We start from the raw sequence: 25515 nt of genomic DNA, 5'->3' as shown, positions 1-25515 counted from the left end.
ACTCAGATGGTTATCAGCCACCTCATGTTGATTTTCACCAGACCTTGTAGCTGTGATCGCTTTGAATCTAAGCACGCAACACCGAGCTACATCAACTTAGATTTACATGATTAGAATATGATTCACATCAGAGACCGATCGCATTTTCTCAAACTGGCAGCTGATTGTCAGTAGTCAGTGATAATGATGACCTCTGTCACGGATTCAGCCGAGGCTGCTCCTCCTCCTTGCTCGGGCAGGCTTCGGCGTTCGTCGTCCCCGGAGTACTAGCTGCTGCCGATCGATGTTTCAGTGTTTGTCTTGTTTAGTCTTTACACCTGTTCCCCATTATGTTTGATTGTATTCCCTATATTTACCCCTGTCTCTCATTTGGTATTTTGTGTGTTATTGTTTGTTGTCATTTCCGGAAGTTCGTGTATGTACGGGTCTTTGTGCTTTCCTCCCTGTTTTGGAGGTTTGTTGTTGTTTATTTTTATTTATTTTTCGTCATTTAGCAGACGCTCTTATCCAGAGCGACTTACAGGAGCAATTAGGGTTAAGTGCCTTGCTCAAGGGCACATCGACAGATTTTTCACCTAGTCGGCTCGGGGATTAGAACCAGCGACCTTTCGGTTACTGGCACAACGCTCTTACCCACTAAGCTACCTGCCGCCAGGTTGTGTACGTTGATTTTACTGTGTTCAGTAAATAACGTTGCCAGCCGCTCTGTGTCCTGCTTTTGACTTCGCTACCGCATACATGTCGCATGACAGAATAACACACCTTCCATGGAGTCAGCAGGAGCGACGGTGCCAGCGGGATCACTGGAGGAGCGCGTTATCCAAAAAGCGGCCATGATCCAGGATCTTGGCACCGCCATGGAAGGGGTGATGAACACCTTGAGGCAATGGGAAAGAGGAGGTTTGCCCACACCTCCTCCAACGATACCACCACCATCAGCTATACCCATCGCTTCACCTCCGGAGTCCAGTGGGATTCGGCTCTCGCTCCCGAGAGCTTATGATGGCACCGCGGCCGGGTGTCAGGGTTTCCTGCTCCAAGTGGAACTCTACCTGGCAACCATCCACCCGGTGCCCTCGGGATACGAGAGCGTGTCCGCCCTCATCTCCTGTCTGTCCGGCAAGGCACTGGAGTGGGCCAACGACGAGTGGGGGGGAATAGACGCCGCTACAATCAACTATGCGGAGTTCTCCCGCCGCTTCAGGGCGGTGTTCGATCATCCCCCAGAGGGGAAGGCGGCGGGTGAGCGTCTGTTCCACCTCAGACAGGGGAAGAGGAGCGCGCAGGAGTTCGCACTGGACTTCCGGACTCTGGCTGCCAATGCGGGATGGAATGAGAGGGCCCTCATCGACCACTACAGGTGCAGCCTAAGGGAGGACGTTCGTTGGGAGTTGGCCTGCAGGGACACCAACCTAAGTTTCGATCAGCTGGTGGACATGTCGATTCGCCTAGATACCCTGTTGGCTACCCGCGGACGTCCGGAGTTGGGGCCGTCCATTCCATCCCCCAGCACTTCCGAGCCGAGCCATATGGAGCTCAGGGGTGCTGGTGCTAGGGAGACGAGGAGAGAGACCAGGAGAGAGGCCGTCCCCTGCACTAACTGTGGCCGCAGAGGACACACTGCGGTTCGGTGCTGGGGAGGGTCTCCTAGGAATCGAGGCAGTAGGCAACGCACTGATGAGTCATTCCAGGTGAGTAAGCACCCAACTCACCCAGAGCTCTCTGTTGTACATATGTGTATTAAAGTTGTGTTTCCCGAGGTTTCTTCTCACTCCCAGCATAAGGCGCTAGTAGATTCAGGCGCAGCTGGGAATTTTATCGATCAACGGTTCACGTATAAGTTAGGGATTCCTATTGTACCAGTTGATGTGCCCTTCCCCATCCATGCCCTAGATAGCCGCCCTTTGGGGTCGGGATTGATTAGGGAGGTCACAGCGCCACTTAAGATGAAGACGCAGGAGGGCTATGAGGAGATTATACAGTTGTATTTGATTGACTCTCCTGCGTTTCCCGTGGTGTTGGGGCTTCCCTGGTTAACATCTCATGACCCCAACATTTCATGGCAACAGAGGGCTCTCAAGGGATGGTCTGATCAGTGTGTCGGGCGGTGTGTAGGTGTTTCCGTAGGGGCAACGACGGTGGAAAGTCCGAACCAAATTCCAATGCACATTCCTCCTGAGTATGCCGATTTGGCACTCGCCTTCTGTAATGCACATTCCTCCTGAGTATGCCGATTTGGCACTTGCCTTCTGTAAAAAGAAGGCGACTCAATTACCACCTCATCGACAGGGGGATTGTGCGATAGACCTCCAGGTAGGCGCTGCGCTTCCTCGTAGTCATGTGTATCCTCGGTCTCAGGAGGAGACGGCAGCTATGGAGACATACGTCACCGAATCTCTGAGACAGGGATACATAAGGCCGTCCACTTCCCCTGCGTCCTCGAGTTTCTTTTTTGTGAAGAAGAAGGATGGGGGTTTACGCCCGTGTATTGATTACCGTGGTCTCAATCAGATTACAATCAAATACAGCTATCCTCTCCCTCTGATTGCTAGTATGACGGAGTCATTACACGGGGCGCGATTCTTCACAAAATTGGATCTCAGGAGCGCTTACAACCTGGTGCGCATTAGGGAAGGAGATGAGTGGAAGACAGCATTCAGTACCACCTCGGGTCACTATGAGTACCTCGTCATGCCATACGGTTTAATGAATGCTCCTTCAGTCTTCCAATCATTTGTGGACAAGATTTTCCGGGATTTGCATGGACAGGGTGTAGTGGTGTATATTGATGACATTCTAATATACTCCACTACACGAGCCGAGCATGTGTCCCTGGTGCGTCGGGTGCTGGGTAGACTGTTGGAGCATGACCTGTATGTGAAGGCAGAGAAATGTCTGTTTTTCCAGGAGTCCATCTCCTTCCTGGGACATCGGTTGTCCGCGTCAGGGGTGGAGATGGAGATTGACCGCATTTCAGCCGTGCATAATTGGCAGACTCCCACTACGGTGAAGGAGGTGCAGCGGTTTTTGGGTTTTGCCAACTACTACCGGAGGTTTATCCGGGGCTTTGGACAGGTAGCAGCTCCCATCACCTCCCTGCTAAAGGGGGGCCCGGTGCGTTTGCAGTGGTCGGCTGAGGCGGACAGGGCGTTTAGACATCTGAAGGACCTGTTCACCTCGGTTCCGGTGCTGGCACATCCGGATCCCTCTTTGGCGTTCCAAGTTGAGGTGGATGCGTCCGAGGCGGGGATCGGTGCTATACTGTCTCAGCGCTCGGGCACGCCTCCAAAACTCCGCCCCTGTGCTTTATATTCTAAGAAGCTCAGTCCGGCGGAACGCAATGATGACGTGGGGGACAGGGAGCTGCTAGCGGTGGTTCAAGCCCTGAAGGTGTGGAGGCATTGGCTTGAGGGGGCTAAACACCCTTTTCTCATTCTGACTGACCATCGTAACCTGGAGTACATCCGGGCAGCGAGGAGACTGAACCCTCAACAGGCTAGGTGGGCCATGTTTCTTGCCCGGTTTGTATTTAAGCTCACTTATATACCAGGGTCACAGAACGCTAAGGCAGACGCCCTGTCCCGACGATATGACACAGAGGAGAGGTCCATTGAGCCCACTCCCATACTTCCGGAGTCTTGTCTAGTGGCACCGGTGGTGTGGGAGGTCGATGCGGAAATCGAGCGGGCGTTACGTGCCGACCCTACTCCCCCAGAGTGTCCAGAGGGGCGGAGGTACGTGCCGCTCGAGGTCCGTGATCGACTGATATATTGGGCTCACACGTCACCCTCCTCTGGTCATCCTGGTATTGGTCGGACGGTGCACTGCCTTAGCGGGAAGTACTGGTGGCCCACCTTAGCTAGGGACGTGAGGGTTTACGTTTCTTCCTGCTCGGTGTGCGCCCAGTGTAAGGCGCCTAGACACCTGCCCAGAGGGAAGTTACAACCTCTACCCGTTCCACAACGGCCGTGGTCTCACCTATCGGTGGATTTTGTCACGGACCTTCCCCCCTCCCAGGGGAATACCACGATCTTGGTCGTTGTGGATCGGTTTTCTAAGGCCTGCCGTTTCATTCCTATGCCAGGTCTTCCTACAACCCTACAAACGGCCGACGCCTTGTTTACTCACGTCTTCCGGCACTACGGGGTGCCTGAGGATATAGTGTCTGATCGGGGTCCCCAGTTCACCTCTAGAGTCTGGAGGGCGTTTATGGAACGTTTGGGGGTCTCGATTAGCCTTACCTCGGGTTTTCACCCTGAGAGTAATGGGCAGGTGGAGAGAGTAAACCAGGATGTGGGTAGGTTTCTGAGGTCCTATTGCCAGGACCAGCAGGAGGAGTGGTCGGGGTATATCCCCTGGGCAGAGATAGCCCAAAACTCACTCCGCCACTCCTCCACTAATCTTACGCCTTTTCAGTGTGTGTTGGGGTATCAGCCGGTCCTGGCACCTTGGCATCAGAGCCAGATCGAAGCTCCTGCGGTGGATGAGTGGTTTCAGCGCTCTGAGGAAACATGGAACGCTGCGCATGTCCATCTGCAGCGGGCTATCAGACGGCAAAAGGCGAGCGCCGATCGCCACCGCAGTGAGGGTCCGGTTTATGCACCGGGAGATCGGGTCTGGCTCTCGACCCGAAACCTGCCCCTTCGCCTGCCCTGCCGGAAGCTAGGTCGGTGGTTTGTGGGGCCATTTAAAGTCCTGAGGAGATTGAACGAGGTATGTTATAGGTTACAACTGCCCATTAATTACCGCATTAACCCCTCGTTCCATGTGTCTCTCCTCAGGCCGGTGGTAGCTGGTCCACTCCAGGAGAATGAGATACGAGAGGCTCCTCCGCCCCCACTAGACATCGAGGGGGCTCCGGCGTACTCAGTCCGGTCCATCGTGGATTCGAGGCGTCAGATGGGGGGTCTGCAGTATCTCGTGGAGTGGGAGGGGTACGGTCCGGAGGAACGGTGCTGGGTCCCTAGGAGGGACATTCTAGATCCCTCCCTGTTGAGGGATTTCCACCGGAGTCATCCGACTCGCCCTGCTCCGCGTCCTCCTGGCCGTCCCCGAGGCCGTGGTCGGTGCACGGCTGGAGCCGCGCGTCAAGGGGGGGGGGGTACTGTCAATGATTCAGCCGAGGCTGCTCCTCCTCCTTGCTCAGGCAGGCTTCGGCGTTCGTCGTCCCCGGAGTACTAGCTGCTGCCGATCGATGTTTCAGTGTTTGTCTTGTTTAGTCTTTATTGTTTACACCTGTTCCCCATTATGTTTGATTGTATTCCCTATATTTACCCCTGTCTCCCATTTGGTATTTTGTGTGTTATTGTTTGTTGTCATTTTCCCGGCAGTTCGTGTATGTACGGATCTTTGTGCTTTCCTCCCTGTTTTGGAGGTTTGTTGTTGTGTACGTTTATTTTACTGTGTTCAGTAAATAACGTTGCCAGCCGCTCTGTGTCCTGCTTTTGACTTCGCTACCGCATACACGTCGCATGACACCTCGATCCAGTCACTGATATAAAATGTTTTACTGGTCTCTACCCACTCCCTCCATTTTCTCTTGTTCTAATATTCTCTCCTTGACACTTGCCTTACTATCTCTCCCCTGATAGAGGGTTAGGCCTTCAATCTGTCTCATTTATCAACTTAAATTCTCTTCTAAAGACAGATAAATAAATAAAGAGGATTTTGACTTCAATTACCCGTCTCTGTGGACCATTTATAAAAAGGCGTTTCACAATCAGAAACCTGAGGATTCATCAAAGGCAGAGCACAGAGCCAGACACCCAAATAAACTGAAGTCATTCTGTAATACATATCAAAGCCCTGATTCTCTATGGCTCATATGATCTCCACGTTCTCAGAAAGCACACTGGCTAAAGGGCCATTATGTGAATGTGGAAAGTTAGCTTTATTACATAGGATAGATACTTTATACCTACCATGAATGAATTCATTTTGTATGCATTGTGTTATTATGGGGATAATAATGATACTATCCAAATATTATCATATAAAACAACAGAGAAATCTAATGGCTACATAATATCTATCAACTAACTGATCCAAACCCATTGCCTGGTGAAGTGAGCAAGTAGCTCCTCCATTCTGACCAGTCATCACATATTGATCAAACCATTGAGACTGTATCCATCTGTTCTGCCCATATACGCTCTGTTCCTGGCCCACTACTGTTCCTGGCAGCTGTCCGTTTCCTAGATTATCAGTTTCACTCTGATTTACAAACCCTGGGTGGGGCCAATGCAAATTGTTCTGCCAATGTCATACTCTATTGGGTCATCTCTCTCCCTCTGTCCTGTCTGTTTCTCTCATCTCTTATTCCCTCCGGCCTCTGACAGTGTCCTTCTCTCCCTCTCCAGCCATGGCACAGAGCCAAAGTATTACTCTGATTATTCAGAAAGAAAAAAAAAGTGCTTTTGCGACCCACAGGGCCTTGATTTGATCGACTCATCAGCAATTCCAGCACAGTTTTAGTTTCCTCCCTATGAAGTTACAAGCCACCATTATCCTGGGCCTAACAAGACCACAGGGACAAATCACTCCATACATTCATCAAGATGTGAGTGAAGTAATTACAGGACTACTGAAAAAGACTTTCTGAAGGCTCCTGCCATCAATTCAGAGTGAACAGTTCACTATAACGAAGGGAGTAGCCTATACTCTTACCAACGAAATAAAACAGTTCAGATAATGATTGGGCAGACACAAACATGTCCTTGGCCTTGTTGTCTGTTCCTCCACACAGCATGCATCAACTACGGGAATGGAAGGGAGGGGGCAGCCTTGTTGGCACACATACACAACACAATTACGCATCTAGGTCTACACAGACAAACAACCCTCTCCTCCCTCCTCTCCTCTCCTGGTCTCCCCCATGGGCCACGCGGCAGGAGACAGACTGGGGATCCGTTTTCCACTAATAATTTATTCCCCAGACGGATTAATCCACTCATTCCACACATTCCAGACCACTTCCCCCTGGGCCACCCCTTTTCCCCCCTCAACCTCCCCCCTCCTCCCTCAACTAGCCCCCTGTTCTCTCAACATTCCTGTCTACTCCCCAAAACATGTCCAAGCCTCCCTAATCTTGAACTGTAGGAGTCCAGTGGAGCCCCAGTATGAGTGTAGCCTACTCCATAGCACTCTTCCTGCTGGACCACACCTCTCCAATTCAAACAAGTCAAAGGGGCAGATAAAATAATGGTTTAATTCTGACTTTATGGGGTCTGTAGTTAGTGAAATATGATCACAGGCTAGGAGAGGCAGGGTGAGAGCTGGTATGAAAATGAGATGTCAGACCTTACAGGACCCCCAAATACAGCCACACCACCACTTCAACTGGATATAACGCTCTTTTTCCACATCCCTCTTCCTGCTCTCTAAATTAGCCTCATAAAGAAGTCATAAAACCCCAACAAACGCAGTGCAAATTCTAGAGCCATGGTTACCATTTTGCACAAATCAGAAATCCTGAGTGATGGCCAGTGTTCCCCATAAACTCTGTAAGTGTGTAGCACTACCCAGGCCTAACCATCCTGTTCTCACACACACACACACACACACACACACACACACACACACACACACACACACACACACACACACACACACACACACACACACACACACACACACACACACAGTAGAGCAGAGGCATGGATAATCTATTAGGGCAGGTCATCAGAGCAGTAGCAACAGAAAGAGCTGTGGCCTGTTTCCTCATATAGAGCAGTCGGCATGGATTCCTGGGGTACTTAAAGCCGGAGGAACAAAAGCCTGAGTGTGTGTGTGTGAGAGAGTGTGTGTGTGAGTGAGAGGTCCCTGCCATGTCTGGGGTTTCTCACTGCTGTATTGTCGATGCTGCGACGCAGGGAAACTAGCCCAATCTCAATACCCCCTCCACACACACACACCCGCCAGCCTGCATTCTCAGACGGGTGAACCGGTAAACACACAATTAGATCTGGCCCGTCCTCTCTGTACCTGCTCTGTGTAACTGTCACCTCTGGGCTTCTGAGCTGTTATGATAACCCACACTAACACTGTGGAGTGCTGCTGCCGGAGAGGACTGGGCCAGAGGGGGAGGTAGACATGCACCATTCATTAAAGCAGTCACAACACAGCATGACTCTTCCTTTGTCAGAGGGGCATTCTGGTCATATATCCTGGTGGTAATGAAGAGCTCGCCAAGCCTGATGAATGTTTTTCTAATTTTTTTTAACGTATTTTACCAGCTCTGCCTGCTAGCAGTGCTTTGTGGGCTGCAGTCAGTAATCAGTCATGACTGTTGAAATTCGGATGCCCATGGTTCCCCTCACCACCACCGCTGGGGCCCTGGGGCGAGGAACATTCCTGTGATGTCACAGAGGGTGGCCAGGCTTCCTGGCTCACAGCAGCTGGTAGGGGTAAAGGGGAGGAGGTGAGGGGGCAGAGGGGGGAGGGGAGCTGTAGTCTGCACCCTTCATGGCCATGGGAACCCACTGACAGTAATGCATGTAGAGCAGCCAGCGTATGGTGGGCCAGACTAGGGCATACAGTAAAGTAAGCAAGGTCGGATGGCGTCAGTCAACTCGGATACACAGATGAGGGCATTCTAGATGTGACATTGGAGGCCGGAATGGAATGTGTTGCAGTGACTACTGTAGCTAAAATAAATAGCTTGCCATCCTATGAGAGAGGGTACTTTTTTGGTTTGACTCAATTACAGTGGAAATTGAGATCATTGACAGGAACGGAATAAGGGTCAGATAGAAGGTGATGACTGTTCCCTATCTAGTGGATATGACAGGGGAGGAAGGGAGTGTGAAGTGACCAGTGGGAGTAGAGAGAGAGAGAGAAAGAGAGAGGTGAGAGATCCTGCACACTTGTGATTAAAGGAAGGAAGTCATTGTCATCCCTCACACCTAGCTAGGCTTCCTTCCTCCCACACCTAAGCCTGTTGACTCCCACAGAGGACATCGGCCTTACACACACACACACACACACACACACACACACAGTTATGAAGATACACACCATCCACTTGTGTTGCCTTTAATCAGAGGATATCCAGGCAGAATCATCCACAGGCCCTCACTCAAACTGCACACAATAATGCCAGTGTAAAGCATGACCAGCCAGTCCACACACACACTGGTGATTTATGGAGCTAGGGGCTCTGGGTTAACCCTCTCTCTCATCCAGCGCTCTCTTCATTACATGGGAGTGTTATTCACACCGCGGAACCTTTCAATTGCAGACAGAGGGCTGAGTGACGGTGGCCATGTGGTTCCCATTGGGCTGGATCTCCTCTGAGTTTAGAGAGGAGAGAGATGGTCAAACACACAGGCAGTTAATGTGACACTTCTACCCACATCAAGACTGGCAGATTGTCTTTAACTGTTCTATCATGCTCCATCTATTCACTTTGAGAGCTATAGCTCTAGATGGAGAACTCAGAGCCTGAAGGGTAAAGCTCTTCAATGTATGTTTCAACACCCATACGTTTCTCATATCAACACTCACATGCAAACAAATGGATGAACGTGAATTATAATACAACCAGCTAACCAATTACCTACAGACTGTCACAACTCACTACCCTCTGGAAGATCACTCTTTTAATTTACACTGGCTGTATGTAGCTGTTAATTCCTTTATAGAGAATCCATTGACACTAGGCAGCCTTTTGGAGCCTTTGCTCATACCTCACAAAGCACATTTTCCACATGCATCTGACGCGTGGGTGAAATGAGAAAAACCTGTGAATGTGTTACAGCAGTAACTGAGGCCCATCATGGGCTTCTAATGTAGCCCTGCTGCTGGTGAAAACATTCTAGGGCTTATTGGAAACTCTGGAATATAATGTGTCTATTTCACTGAATTCACTGTGAGCTGCTCTGAGAGGAGGTATAGAGGCACGGTACAGGAGGGTGGAGTGAGAAGTCATGGTTTCACTTCAAAGGGGGAGTAGGGCCGTATTATTGCTCACTTGAGGGTTAGGGGGTTCAAGGTTGGTCAGACAAAGTAGAGACCCATGCAAGGGACCTGCGTTAGAAATTATGTTTCTGAGCAGTGTTGCACACACACACACACACACACACACACACACACACACACACACACACATAAACACAGTGGGACAGACAGAACAGACAGGACAACAGCGAGACTCAATGTTCCTTTTGGTTCACTAAGCCCATTGCCCTGCCAGACATCCAGCAGCACCAAAATAGCAGGAGACACACACTCATGTTCTCAATGCTTAGGCTAGTCACAATAGGGGATCCACCCTGCCCTGCTCCTGATAGACAGTCCCCTTTTGGACCCAATCCCTACATTTGATACAGTTAATCCCTGTTTGGACCCATTCACTAACTCACATCAGAAAGCCATCACTGATTTAAAGACGGATGTTATTAATCAACTGTTATTCATCCAAGCTCTTGCCTACAGAGAGCCCCGTCTGGCAGAGCCCCATCCTACAGTCATCACTGTGAGAACTAAAGAATGACTCAAACTTGTCTCCACAAATATGCTGAAAGCAGGTCGAGTCACTGCATATAGAACACCTGCTGCCATCAGGAGTAACACTGCACACCCAGGTTGTTGATTTTCATTCCTTGAATTGCAGCTTCAGATATTCCAAGGGATCTATTACAGTGTGCCATGAGGCAATCATGCAGTCCAGTACTGTCTGACATATCTACATTCTAAGTGGGCAGACACTGCTACATTCTCCAGACAGCGTTCCAAACACTACTGTCCTCCACAGAGATCCTCCAAGTCAGAATGTATCACATTACCAAGTGACCTGGTTGTCAGTGTTCATCTACCCACTTTCCATGTATGTCACTTTCAAATAGTCCCAAGATATATCCCATGCTCTCATTTTATGGAGCATATTTACATTCAGGCACTGCTGCTACCTTATCCAGACAACCCAGGCAGTTTTCCACATTTCCCCTCTCCCCAGAGGTCCACTAAATGTGTGTGAGAGTGAGGTTTTCAGCTGGCTGCTATGCCTGAGCATAGATAAGGCTCCTACACTGGTCCTCGCATCAGGCCTCTATACACACACACATGGTTTTGTTCCATGACAGCGCGCTTCTAGAGAGGGTCAAATTATCCTTGTGTTGCCCCTTTGGGTTAAGCCACTCAGCCAATAGGAGGCAAGGAAGGAGAAAGAGCCGAGAGATATGGTGCAAACTATTTGGTGATGTAATCGATTACAGATGGACGCCATTGGTTGAGTTGTTTGGTCCACAGTTGCCCTTTGTGATGGCTGGGGCTGCGAGTGTGTGTGTGTGAGTGTTAGGCGTAAGCCTGGCTGCACTGGTCTCTCATGTCACACCACTAAGCTCTGCTGCATCCCAGGCAGCCAGACATAAAGACAGTGTGAGTGAACAGGAAATAAAATAGAAAGAGGAAGAGATGAGAGGAAAGCCATCACTTGTGAAGTTGAAATACATAGGCTATGTGAAGTAAATGAATGTGTATGACTGAATGTGTGTTTGTTGGAAAGAGTTGACACTCCTACATTTCCCTCCCTTCACTCCACTGAGTGAGTGAGGGCCAGCAGCTTCAGGTAACCTCATCTCCCTGGCTCAGACTGCAGCTATCCCAGTTATGTGTGACTAATGAAAAAACACTTCTAGACAGACGACGGTGGCTCTCTCTCTTCACCCACCCAGCACCATGTCTTCAGTGCTGCCCTGCATGCCCTGGACAGGAGCCCAGATCGTGGGTGGATTAGTGGCATTGTGTGGCCACCCAAGACACTTGCCCCAGTAAAAGATTGGACAGAACTGCAGCGCTGGGGAAGCTGCCATTCTACCTGAGGTGGTTGAGCTTCCCTCTCTACCCTTATGGAAAAACCACCTGAATTTCACATGACGTGTTCCAAAAACACGTTTCCATGTGATCACGTGAACATGTTTCCACATGTGAAATCATGTGTTTTTTCTGTAAGGGTACTTATAACAGCCCGATAACCTCTAACATTTACAGTAATAAAGCACCTATGCTAATCATCTATTTCATAACAGGACTGTCATTCACAGCCATGCATGCATGTTGAGCAAACTCCCCACATCTTCAAGGGCTTTCATGGGGTCTCCATTCAACCCCTGTCTGTAACCCCAGACTCTGCTCCCTCCCACCAGTGAAACCTTCAAAAAACAGTGAACTGAGGACAACATGTTCATGGCTCTGGCTTATTAAGGATGCATTATTTCCCCCTATTGGAGAGACTCTCACCAGTGCATGGCTGTCTGAGATCATAGATCTATGAAATGAGCCCGCAAACAGAAATACCATTTTATACTGCATGAACCCGACAGCTGTCTGCCATTAGGGGAGCATCTGCCAACATGTGTCTATCTGAGTGTGTGTACACTGCCATTTGTCTGAAACTCTATTACATCCACCGAGGAGCACAGAGAGTTCTTTTCACTACAGAGACACCCCTATTTTCCTAACAGACACACCCCTATCTTCCCTGGGGTGCCCCCCTTCCTCCATACCCCCGTCCCGCCTGGCTCTGACCCTTCACACCTGTCCTGTCACTCAGACCTGGCCTCTTCCCTGCAGTCGCCCCTCTCTGCCCCAACACAAGACCCCCTTTTCCCAGGGAAGAGCCCCGTCGTTCCAGGCCTCCCCATACTGCACCCTTGCCCCCTCTCCAGGCAACACAAAGCACCCATTGTGAGGCACAATACAGGCCGCCCCATTTCTCTCCCTCTCCCCTATGCTCTGGAGTGCAGGAGCACGTCCAGACCTACACGTCAGCAGCAGGGCATGCCTCGCCTCGGGAGCTGGAGGAGGGGGTCAAAGCAGAGAGCGGGAGCCTCATCTGTATCCGTTCCTGAGACTCAAACATGTGTCGGAGAGAGGGAGTGTCAAACGCAAACAAACGACCTGAGGAAATGGCTACAGCCCATAATAAGCAACTAGAACCATTCAAGCTCTGCTCCTGCTGACAGCTTAGGTGCAGTGAGGCCTCGGTACGGTTCGGTTGACTATCCCCCTGACTGAAGCCAGAGGGCCAGAGACAGAGACGCTGTTACTGTAAATGAGGGGAGACGAGAATGGGATTGGAGAGAGAGAGGGTGATTGGTTGAGGCAGGAGAGAGACTGTAGAATGGGCTGTGAACCTGCCATGGCAATGCTAAAGCCATAGTCTGGGCTGAAGTCAGAACACGGACATTCCACACACTCCTGTGTTCTCCTCACAACGGGGGAAAAGGAAGGAACCACATTGGGAAAAGAGACCGAACAAAGCCGCCCGGTCTTATTTTTCAGTTAACAGTGCCGTAAGTGAAAGGGTCCCAGAAAAGCCCTGGCGGGATGAAGGGAATTTTTCCTTCAACGTCCTCCAAGCCAGAACGTTTTGGTGAGAGGGGAAAAAAGACCGGACAAAATCAGGAATGAAAGAAAAGAGGAGTGGAAATGAGATAGGTTGGCTGGTCCAGTTCCTGAGAGGAGAAGAAAGAGAGCAATTCCAGAACAGTGGGGATCCCTAACAGCATGGCATGGCTTCTGAAACATCAATAGAGGCAGTCTTTCCACTCCCAAAGGAATGAATCTGTATAACACACTGTAAGCACTAAGCATATCTATAGTTATTAAACTGTCCAAGATACCAGTGCTGCCAATATAAGGTCAGCTACTCAGAAAGTGAGCTGACACATTGTAACTCCTCTGTGTGAGGTGCCAGTGCCAGTGTGGGAATGTTATTTTGGTCACACTCATATCCAGGCAGCCGGACAGTCTGCACTCCGCAGTGATCTGGCGGCCATGACACTACCACAATGACTCAGGACTTAGCATGCTGCGGATCACTAAAATAACGGATGACCTAATTCCACAGTAGACCCCCTGGAGAGTGCATAGAATGACCACATATGGCAGGACTGTGGGCAGTGGGGAAATCAGGGGGGTAGCTTTCACATGGGGCCCCAACTCAAACACCCCTCATGTTGAAACTGAAATGTTTCCTGCCCACAATGGGTGAGTGCTCTGTGCAGGGATTCAGCCTATATTTAGTTAATGGAAAGTATGATGAGGGAGGGGGTGATTGGTTACAAGGGTCTCCAGGCTATCACTGGTTAAGATACCTTTATGTATGTGTGGATGAGAGTGGGGGTGGGGCTCACAAAAGGAAGTGAGTGATGAGACGTTGGGTGAGGTGGGGGAAGAGAGGTGTTGGAGTTGGACCAACCAGTAAAGCACTTGACCTACTGTATACGTGTGGCCACTGGCCAATATCACTACTCAAATAATCACTAGAACTAAGAAGCAGGAAGGATTACTCCTCATCACTTCTAGCTCCGGCTAAAACAACTACAGACACATATGTGCAGAGTCATGTCTAGATTCACAGGGGACGTGGCTGCAAGGGGGGCCTGTGTCCAGCACACTTCCTGGTACAAAGAGAATAGCGCAGCTTCTTCCTGAGAATAGCGCAGCTTCTTCCTGAAGATGAAAAGACCTGAGATTTTCTCTTCCTGTGAGCACATCTGGCTCTGAGCTGCAGCAGTAGCAGCAGCAGCAGTGATAGTGACAGCAGTGCTGTAGGGTGGAGGACTAACAGCCAGAACAGCCAGAGCAGCAAGCCACAGTTCTGGATAGATCCAGTTTAAGGCCAGCCTGAGGAGCTGTAATGACAGATAGGCTCCAGGCTAGATCAAATCTAACTTAGCTGAGGAGGCAAAACCAGACCCACTGAGAGACTGTACTGTTCAGAAGGCTGATGTTACTCTGAACTCATTGAAACTGAACACGCTATCTATTGAAAAGTGTCCCTTTCCAAGGAGCCAGAGATGGATAGAGGTTTCTCACTGAAGGAAGAAGATTAACAGTGACTCGTGCATTTCCCTAGTATCACAGGTTGAGTTAATAGCATCCTAAGACTTGATCCTGGGTGTTTTTTTGTCTTAACGCAAACAAATACATGCCATGCTCTGAAATTGAGGCATTCATTCTTTGCAGCCAATGTACAGCACTTGCAGATAATAGACAGTACTCTTGGTGGTTTGTGAAACCACAAGCCGCCTATTGTTGAGCTTTTACACATTATGTAGCCTATTAGTGGTACAGTATGGTCTGTCTATCTTAGTAGATCCACATCAATAAATAGTATGTTGGACCCCTATGGCTAGCAGAGGCAGGGGGGCAGATCAACCATGACTAATGATGGCAATGCCTCCCTGACTCCAGAACCTTTCACACACTTCACACACTAATCTCCTGGACTATGCAGCAAAACCCACGCAATCCACAACTCAGCAGGATACATGCCAGGCAGAGACCAAAACACATCAAAACCTATCAAAACTATTTGTCTAAGACTATATTAAACAAAACAAACCTACATGAAAACCCCTCAAAAGCCACTTTATGTATGTTGCGTCACAGCAAAAGAGAGAGACGGAAAGAGACCACTGAGGAAGGAGCTCCCAATCACTGCCTAAAACCGAGTGAGAGAGGAGGCTTACCTTGTAGCATGCAGCGGTATGCTGACTCTGAGATGGCGTAGATGTGTGGTGGCATCTCGTGTCTCTTCTTCCCCCTGTACATCTCTATGATATTCTCGGAGTAGATGGGCAGGTTTTTGTAGGGGTTTATCACCACACAGAACAGCCCAGAGTAAGTCTATGGGGGGAGAGAGAAACAACACACAAATACAGTAAATCAACAAGATAAGAGTAAGTTCTGAATGCAGATATTATCATAGAGAGTGAATATGTGACCGAAGGCTGTTCAAGATGAGTTTCCATTGTACTGTGATCTAGGGGGATAAACTCTTGTTAGTCTGAGAAGTGATCAACTCTCTCAATGTGGTTTAACTCAATCATACATAATTCAAAAGAAAACCCTTTATCATTTTCTAACTCTAGAGCGGCTCTGAAGTGGTCTGCATAATGTCAGTGCAATTGAGCTGTCATCATTATGTTACATTTTGTTCCCTTCCGTCACCATAGTGGGCAGACTGAGCATGCAGTCGTATAAAGGCAATAGGAGAAAACTGATAAAGTGAGAGACATAGTTGTGGGAATGGCAGTCAAATGATAGACTAGCTTATCATTAACTCTCCAGTTGACTCTAAGATCTGATGGCTCCTTACATCGAAGTCTTCCCATTAAACAATCTGAACTGCATGGCCATAGTGAGTGCCTCCTTATCAAGCCCTGTGGCTAATGTTCTGAGAAATGACAGAGGCCTTGGTGGGACATTAGCTAATTCTCATGCGACTGGGGCTTGACATTCCCACTAAAGAGTGGAATGATCCCTCCCTCCCCTCACACACACAGTCACCACTGCCATGCTAGAATAACACAAGGCCGTTTCCATGGAAAAGGACCCATGAGCACCAACATGCTAAGTTCATAGAAGCACATAAAATTGGGTGTCAAATGAAAGCTTAAAGAGTCTAACCACAGTTGGGTTCACCAGTTTGGACAGCACAGTACAGTGCAGTACAGCACAGTAGAGTTGAGTACACTATAATGTACTGTACTCTACTGCACTGTTCTGTACTGAACTCTACTGTACTGTTCTGTACTGAACTCTACTGTACTGTTTTGTGCTGTGCTCTACTGTGCTGTATTTTGATGCCCAAACTTGTGAAACATAGATGTCTATGATTGGTTCAGATTTGGTCTGGTCTGGACCAAGCAAATTTGGTCTTGTTTGGGGGCAAAGCTCATTAAAATAAATTGCCAGTGTTTAGAATAATATCCAAATATGCAAAGGAGGATATTGTATATTTATACCTGTATGTACCTATTTAGGATACATCATCATGAAGGCCCCTTGTAGCTCAGTTGGTAGAGCATGGCGCTTGCAACGCCAGGGTTGTGGGTTCGTTTCCAATGGGGGGCCAGTATGAAAAATGTATGCACTCACTAACTGTAAGTCGCTCTGGATAAGAGCGTCTGCTAAATGACTAAAATGTAATGAAGAGAATGACATTCATGTCCATATTTATGCATTTCTGTATAGTACATACTGTATCAGGGACCCATGATGAAACTCCGTTCCCGGGTGTAAATCCACTTCACTTACCAAAATAGATTTTTTCAAACTCAAGGTGTCATGTCCTAGCTGACACCCCATTCTTTCAGCATACAATGTTGAATCTTAATTTAGAGCAGAGCTATAACAGAGTTTTTGGAAAACGTGGACACAAGAAACGATGAGAAAGCCTATATGGAGGAGGTCAGAGAACTGGCAGTGTGGTGCCAGGACAACAACCTCTCCCTCAACGTGATCAAGACAAAGGAGATGATCGTGGACTATAGGAAAAGTAGGGCCGAGCACGCCCCCATTCACATCGACGGGGCTGTAGTGGAGCAGGTCGAGAGCTTCAAGTTCCTTGGTGTCCACATCACCAACAAACTATCATGGTCCAAACACACCAAGACAGTCATGAAGAGGGCACGACAATACCTATTCCCCCTCATGAGGCTGAAAAGATTTGGCATGGGTCCTCAGATCTACAGCTGCACCATCAAGAGCATCCTGACTGGTTGCACCACCGCCTGGTATGGCAACTGCTCGGCATCCGACCGCAAGTCTCTACAGAGGGTAGTGCATACGGCCCAGTACATCACTGGGGCCAACCTTCCTTCCATACCAGGCAGAGTCAGAGGAATGCCCTAAAAATTGTCAAAGACTGCAGACACCCTAGTCATAGACTGTTCTCTCTGCTACCGCACGGCAAGCGGTACCGGAGAGCCAAGTCTAGATCCAAAAGGCTCCTTAACAGCATCTAACCCTAAGCCATAAGACTGCTGAACAGTTAATAAAATGGCTACCCGGACTATTTATATTGACCCCTCGTTTTTTTTACGCTGCTGCTCGCTGTTTATTATCTATGCATAGTCACTTTAACTCTACCTACATGTACATATTACCTCAATTACCTCGACTAACCTGTACCCACGCACATTGACTCGGTACCGGTACCCCCTGTATATAGCCTCGTTATTGTTATTGTGTTACTTTCTTTTTACATGAGTTTATTTAGTAAATATTTTCTTAACGCTTATATTTCTTAAAACTGCATTGTTGGTTAAGGGCTTGTAAGTAAGCATTTCACTGTAAGGTCTACACCTGATGTATTTGGCGTATGTGACAAACACAATTTGATTTGAGGTGGAAGCTGAGCTGCCAAATGTATTACCATATTAGAGAAAGAATTTGAAAACAATCCAATTTTGATAAACTCCCATAACTATTAAGTGAAATACCAGTGTGCCACCACAGCAGCAAGTACATAGCTATACTATTTTGTGAGTGTAATATTTACTGATAATTTCTGATTGTTTATTATCTATTTCACTTGCTTTGGCAATGTAAACATATGTTTCCCATGCCAATTAAGCCCTTTGAATTGAGAGAGAGTGAGTTCATACAGAACACAGCAGTCTGTATTTCACATCCAACATGACAGACAGAGCCTCTGTTTAAAAGGCTTCTAATTGTTTCAAGAACCATGCCTGATGCCCAGTGGCTCCATTCACCCCTTCCAAGGGGTCTGGATAAAGCAATGGGCAGAGGTGACCACAATATAAATATAATGAATTATAATAATAAGTAATTCTATTTTTATGAGACCACCACCAAGATATATGGCATACTAGACCTTATTCTAAACCATGGGTTGTCTATTTGTGAGCCATAAGATGCAACCCTGTCTAACAATCAGGAGTCAGCCGAGCAATTAAGGCAGAAGGATAATGACTCAGCAGCCCAGCCACCGACAAGCGGCCCTGGAGAGCATGCTCATGATGTAAGAGGAGCCCAGTCAGCCCTTAAGGGGAATGCCTTGCCAAACACTGACAATGACATAGGGAGAGGAAGAGAGAGAAAGAGAGTGAGTAGGCTGTAAGAAGAGAGAGATAGAGGAAAGGAAGGAGAGAGAGGTGGTCTCAATTAATCAGAGCTGGTCTGTGAGGCAGCTGAGCTGACAGGGATCCCTGTTGGTAGAGAGGCAGGGCATAATGATTCTATCAACCTCCTCTCACGCCTTCTAAATCTTAGGGGAGGTGAAAAGGAAAAGCCAGCACTCTGTAACTCTAACTTGAAGCTCCATTTTGTAGCTAATTAAAAATGAATTCCCTTGATCTAAAGGCAGGAGCTATTAATAGTGTGGCGGTGCCTCTGTGACGTGCAGTACCCAGGCAGCTGGCTAGGCAGAGCTACCTGGCTGCACCCACAACAATAGTCTCAGGGCCTAGTGTAGCATCCCACCAGACTGCAGCAGGGCCAGACAGATGGTCAGACAACAGATCAGGATGAAACAACAATGTTCATCTTGTTTTTCCTGATAATAACAGTATAATAACATAATCAACAGTATTGATTTAGAAGAACACTTTCCTATCATATTGAATATGCTTACGTTCAGGTTAAATGTGAGTGTGTGATAATCGTGAGTTAACACTGTCAACATTGCAGGAGAGTTTACGCTTTCAGTTTTTGGCACTACTCTGGGTAGACCTACAATGCCTTATGGATGTATAATTTGTCGGCAGTCACAAATTCAGCTACGTTGCAGAACACAAATCAATGGTCATTGTGCAGTCCAGTCTACTCAGGAGGCCTCTCTTTCTCCCGCTCACCAACATCTGATTCACTCTCCCCTTCCCTCCCCACTCTCCCTCCCTCTCAGGGTGGTTGGAGGCTGCAGCCTCTTCAGCTGTGGACAGAGTAGTAGGCCAGGCCTGCTGCTGGAGGGAGTGGGTCAGGTTAGCCTGCTCTCCATGCACCAGGGAAGGGGATATTTTCACTGTGAAATCGGATCCGGGGAGGGATGCAGTGGCTTAGTAACAGCTGAGAAACACACAGGCAACAGCAGACATAACAGTCGCCTGCATCTGCCATTTGGAATCTATAGCACCCCTACTGCAGCAAGGTGAGGACGGCCTAGTCAATTGATCTGTGGAGAAAGACCTTGACCATTCCCATGACAGTGCATATTCATAACAAAGCTAATAACCCTTCAAAGTATGCTTTAAAATATGATCAATACTCCTTGCGCAGAGCTATTGAATCTAAAAGAGTGTCAAGTCAATAGCAGGGTGTTCAACTATCTTGATTTGATAATGCAATAGGCTTTTAGCATAATCATGTGAATAATACCTGGTGAACATGAGAGAAAGATAGCTTTGCCTTAAGTGGAATTTTGGCATATACTGTAAATGCAAGGCACTAACGTTACATAGCTTTTAACTCATGACCTTAACCTCAACCACCAGCTTAAACACAAAGCTGCGAACTCAGACCTTTTTTTATCAAATAAAGAAACTGTTGTTCACTTTCTCTGGATAATTTAATTAAAAAACAATCACTGATAACTGCATGATGATCCATGAAAATCCTGGCGCTGGTTTGTTATCCATGGTGTGTGTGTGTGTGTGTGTGTGTGTGTGTGTGTGCGCCAAGTTTACGGTAACACCTGAGTTGTTTGCATGCAAAAGAGAAAAGAGTTCTCCATGGAGCAATGGCAATGCCATGACAACAACAAAGCACTCAAGATATGACTATGTGGGAGGCCTGAACACAATGCCACTCTTGAGAGAGAGCGAGGTAATGTACCTTTTATGCATGCACATAGCGAGTGAAAGCTTGTTCTCTAACCTCAATAAAGAAACATATCTGCCAAACAAGAATGACAAGAGAGCTAATAAGTGGGGGGTTTCCATTAGTGATACCACCTACATCCTGTCAACCAAGAGGCAGCTGACCTCCACAAGTACAGAAGCACAGCCAGGACTGCATTACATTTATAAAATGTTTGAATAGTCAAACATTTGAAACACCTAAAGAAGTGCAGTAACAAGGCTGTGGGCATTGGGCAGAGCATTAGGACAGAGAAAAGAGAGAAATCGTAAGTTAGAGAGTGAGTGTGGGAAAGGAGACAGGACAGTCTGACACATGGCAATGAAGTGGGCAGGAGACAGACAGACAGACGCTTTTTTACATGAAAGAATGCTGAGGCTTTCTGACAGCTGGGGCTTATATGCTGACACAAAGGCCTGGTTGTAGCGTCGCTAGCTAGCGTTCCGGATAGCCTGTTACTCACTGACTTCACATGGATCCGTCAGATGGGCAGGGAGCCACAGGCTACGCCACCGTGCTGTACTGGGGCCTCACTGAGGGACTGACACACCGCACAGAGCCACATTACCCAGGGGGCTCCCTCTGCACGCCAACCCCAGCTCAGACACACAAAGCCTGGGGCAGCAGCATACAGCTCAGCTAGGGATGGGTTAGGCCCCACTGTGGGGGGAGGTCACCTCTTGGGCTGGGGCACTCTCCCACTGACAATAGCATGTTCTTCATTTATTACAAGAGTGAAAAATAAAACATGATAAAAAACACTTTTGAACCATGAAAACACCAAACTAGTCAAATTAAACAGCAGAATCATAAAACCAAAGGAACCATTTAGCAACTCCTGGGGGGAAAGTTTTCTAAACATGATGGTCAGTTATCTGTCTGAAAATATCAGATCAGACACTTCCTTACCATTTCAGTTTGAAAACCTTTGCTCGTGTACTGAGATAACAAACGTGAACTTGACCACGCACTCACAACCTAACCCTTCCTTCCATCTACTGTATGTACACTGAACAAAAATATAAGCGCAACATGTAAAGTGTTGGTCCCATGTTCCATGAGCTGACATAAAAAGATCCCAGAAATGTTCCATACGCACAAAAACCTTGTTCCTCTCAAATTTTGTGCACACGTTTGTTTACATCCCTGTTAGTGAGCATTTCTCATTTGTCAAGATAATCCATCCACCTGACAGGTGTGGCATATCAAGAAGCTGATTAAACAGCATGATCATTACACAGGTGCACCTTGTGCTGGGGACAATAAAAGGCCACTCTAAAATGTGCAGTTTTGTCACACAACACAATGCCACAGATGTCTCAAGTTTTGAGGGAGCATGCAATTGGCACGCTAACTGCAGGAATGTCCACCAGAGCTGTTGCCAGATAATTTAATGTTAATTTCTCTACTATAAGCCGCCTCCAACGTTGTTTTAGAGAATTTGGCAGTACGTCCAACTGGCCTCACAAACGCAGGCCACGTGTAACCACGCCAGCCCAGGACCTCCACATCTGGCTTCTTCACCTGCGGGATCGGCTGAGACCAGCCACCTGGACAGCTAATGAAACTGTGGGTTTGCACAACCGAAGAATTTCTGCACAAACCGGTTTCAACTGTACCGGGCATATGGCGAGCGGTTTGCTGATGTCAACGTTGTGAACAGAGTGCCCCATGGTGGAGGTGGGGTTATGGTTTGGGAAGGCAGGCAGGCAGGCAGGCGGGCAGGCAGGCAGGCATATGCTACAGACAACGAACACAATTTCATTTTATCGATGGCAATTTGAATGCACAGAGATACTGTGACAAGATCCTGAGGCCCATTATCGTGCCATTGATCTGCCACCATCACCTCATGTTTCAGCATGATAATGCACGGCCCCATGTCACAAGAATCTGTACACAATTCCTGGAAGCTGAAAATGTCCCAGTTTTTCCATGGCCTACATTCTCACCAGACAGGTCACCCATTGGGCATGTTTGAGATGCTCTGAATCGACGTGTATGACAGCGTGTTCCAGTTCCCGCCAATATCCAGCAACTTTGCACAGCCATTGAAGAGGAGTTGGACAACATTCCACAGGCCACAATCAACAGCCTGATCAAATCTATGTGAAGGAGATGTGTCGCGCTGCATGAGGCAAATGGTGGTCACATCCGATACTGACTGGTTTTCTGATCCACCCTCCTACTTTTTTTTTTAAAGGTATCTGTAACCAACAGATGCATATCTGTATTCCCAGTCATGTGAAATGCATAGATTAGGGCCTAATGAATTTATTTCAATTGACGGAGTTCCTTATATGAACTGTAACTCAGTAAAATCTTTGAAATTGTTGCATTTATATTTTTGTTCAGTATAGTTGCATTTCCACTACGGCCATTATTCAGCAACACACAGACAAAGAGAGCCTTCAAGAAACATGGAGAAACATCAAGCTACTATCTAGTGGAATTTGTCATCAAGCCTGGTAAAGAAGATAAATCAAAAAGACTGCAGTTCCTCCAGAATCCCCATCACCGTGTCTCAGGTGATAACCAATCCACATTCTATTCCTGGAATGCATGTCACTAAATGGGTCAAGATCATGACGATACACTGTATATAGGACATCATTAACCAGACCCATCTGCACTGAAACATAGCTTCAGATTATTCAACACACAGTGAAAGCACCCAATTTAAACCAATGCAAACTCAGATGTGTGCTTAGATAAGAAAAGTTAAAGGACTACAGAATGGAAAACTTTGACGTGGTACCAACAGCAAGGGGTAGCTTTAAAAGCTCCCTAAAAGCGTGACATCATATACATCACTGACACTATCATCTAATGGAATTCTGGGATTGTAGGAACTATTTTCTCCAGACAGCTCATGTGTGAGAGGACAAAGGCTCACGACCATAAAGATTAACCAGACCTAATGCAGCCAGTCTGGGCCATAGAGCACAGCAGCAGCAGTGAGGGGTCTCTCAGTCTGCCACCCTGCCCTGGGACTCCACAGTCCACACACAGGGCCAAATGTGTTTGCTTTAACACCCAGGGACCCCCATTGAGATGAGAGAGCCCCACAGACAGCTCAAAGATCAAACAGGGCAACCACGAGGAATGGGGTCGTACAAACAAACTGAACCGCCAGTGTTTATGGAAGAAATGTCACTTATAAAAGGTGAAAGTAAAGAAGATGGCAGGTAATCTAGACAGAGAGAGAACTTGCCGTCGGTCTGAACTATCTGGAAATGGTTACAGAGTATGATCAGTCTTTGTGTGTTTTCTAACTTCAATCAAGCCACAAGACAGTGTTCATATCCGAACACCCATACTAGCGTAGTAAATAGTATGTGAAAAAATAAAGTGTTATAGTATGTGAAATTTCGAAAATAGTACTCTAAATGAGTAATCTAATATGTGATTGAGTTGACTCCCGCCATTCGTTCATTATGGTACAGCGAGTAAATGTATCTGATTATCAGCTGTTGTCAAGACACGTGAGTCGGAAGAGACAAGTGAATTCTACTAGATCAAACATCAAAATTAGTATGCAGTTTAAGTATGTAGTACGCTAATATGGGTATTCGGACACGACCCTGTTTCCTCAGAGTTCCCCAGAGGTTAGGTTCTGTAGGTGAGCCAGGTCAGGGGATATTTTATACCCGCTGCCTTTATGATTTGATGTGTGCAGAGCAGACAGACACAGGGAGTTTGAAGGAGTAATGTATAAAACATATTTGCTTTTCCGCTCCATCAGTGCCTGTGTCAGTGTGTGTGGGGTAGGTGAGGGGTTGTGTTTGGCAAGGAGTGGGTTAGGGACACAGAATGAAAAATCTCAAATAACACTGTCTCAACATTCTCAAGAAACCAATACATGGGATTCAGTGGTCTGGGTCTCATTCAAGGTATGAATCACCAGAGTTGCTGAAAAACAGCAAAATATTGAAATATTGAGGAATGTCTGTTGTGTCCACTATGTGTGCATATGGTTAAATCTGCTTTCTAGGTGAATAGATGTATAATAACGATACACGATACAAAAAAGGTGCTATCTAGAACCTAAAAGGGTTATTCGGCTGGCCCCATAGGAGAACCCTTTTGGTTCCAGGTAGAACCCTTTTGGGTTCCACGAAGGGTTCTACCTGGAACCAAAAAGGGTGATCCTATCGGGACAGCCGAAGAACCCTTTTGCGACCCTTTTTTCTAACAGTGTACAACAACACAACCACTCACGTAGATGAGGCCAGAGTAGTAGCGGTCCTTGAGGTTGTGCAGCACTGAGGCCTCGTTCAGGCAGGTGAGCTCGGCCATGTCTTCCACCTTACTGAACTTGGGCGGGTTCATCTTCTGAATGTCGTCCTTATTGACCATGGCCTTCTTGCCGTTCTCTGACAGTTCCACCACCACCTCCTCTCCCCGCTCCTCCTTGATGCTGGCCGCCTCAAAGCCATGGCGCTCTGAAGGGATCCACACCACCTTCTTGGCTGTCCAGTCGGCCTGCGTGGCTGGGTTGTAGACCACAGCGCGGTCCACAAACAGGTATCGCTCCGGGTCATCCTGCCCACTTCGATGAGCCATTTTGGGGGTACCAGAGCAAGAGTGCCACCTGGAAGAGGCAGAGACTCAGTATAGCAACATGTTTGTCATTAAATGTTAAGCACTCTCAGGCATGGCACTTATCAAGGTGGCATTCCTTTGTGACAATAAAGTTACCCCCTTTTCAAGCCTAGGTGTAGCCAGCAGATCTGATTCGCTTGCTTACAGCTGCACTGGGGTCGGAGAGCATTCCTGTGTAGATTAAGACACCGTGGAGCCGGCATGAATATGGCTCAGAAAACGTACCTCAATCCAGGGATGAGAAATGTATTGTACTCTGAGAATTGTCCCATTATCCCAACTGTTAAACCGAGAAGATTGAAC

General features: G+C 47.7%; 1 pseudogene across 1 annotated transcript in view; it reads right to left on the bottom strand.

Annotated features, from left to right (window-relative positions):
• The window catches only part of LOC311104311 (myosin-10-like), a 64742-nt pseudogene that overhangs the window by 37609 nt on the left and 1618 nt on the right, over positions 1–25515 (bottom strand). Inside the window, exons 2-3 of the transcript XR_014615801.1 lie at positions 24829–25201; positions 15477–15633 (exon numbers count right to left, since the gene is read on the bottom strand). The product of XR_014615801.1 is annotated as a myosin-10-like (transcript). The remainder of the gene's footprint in view (positions 1–15476; positions 15634–24828; positions 25202–25515) is intronic.

The sequence above is a fragment of the Coregonus lavaretus genome (assembly GCF_964263955.1).
Source record: "Coregonus lavaretus genome assembly, chromosome: 28".
NCBI lineage: Eukaryota > Metazoa > Chordata > Actinopteri > Salmoniformes > Salmonidae > Coregonus > Coregonus lavaretus.
The sequence above is the reverse complement of the archived record's forward strand: the minus strand, read 5'-3'. Positions and strand labels throughout refer to the sequence as shown.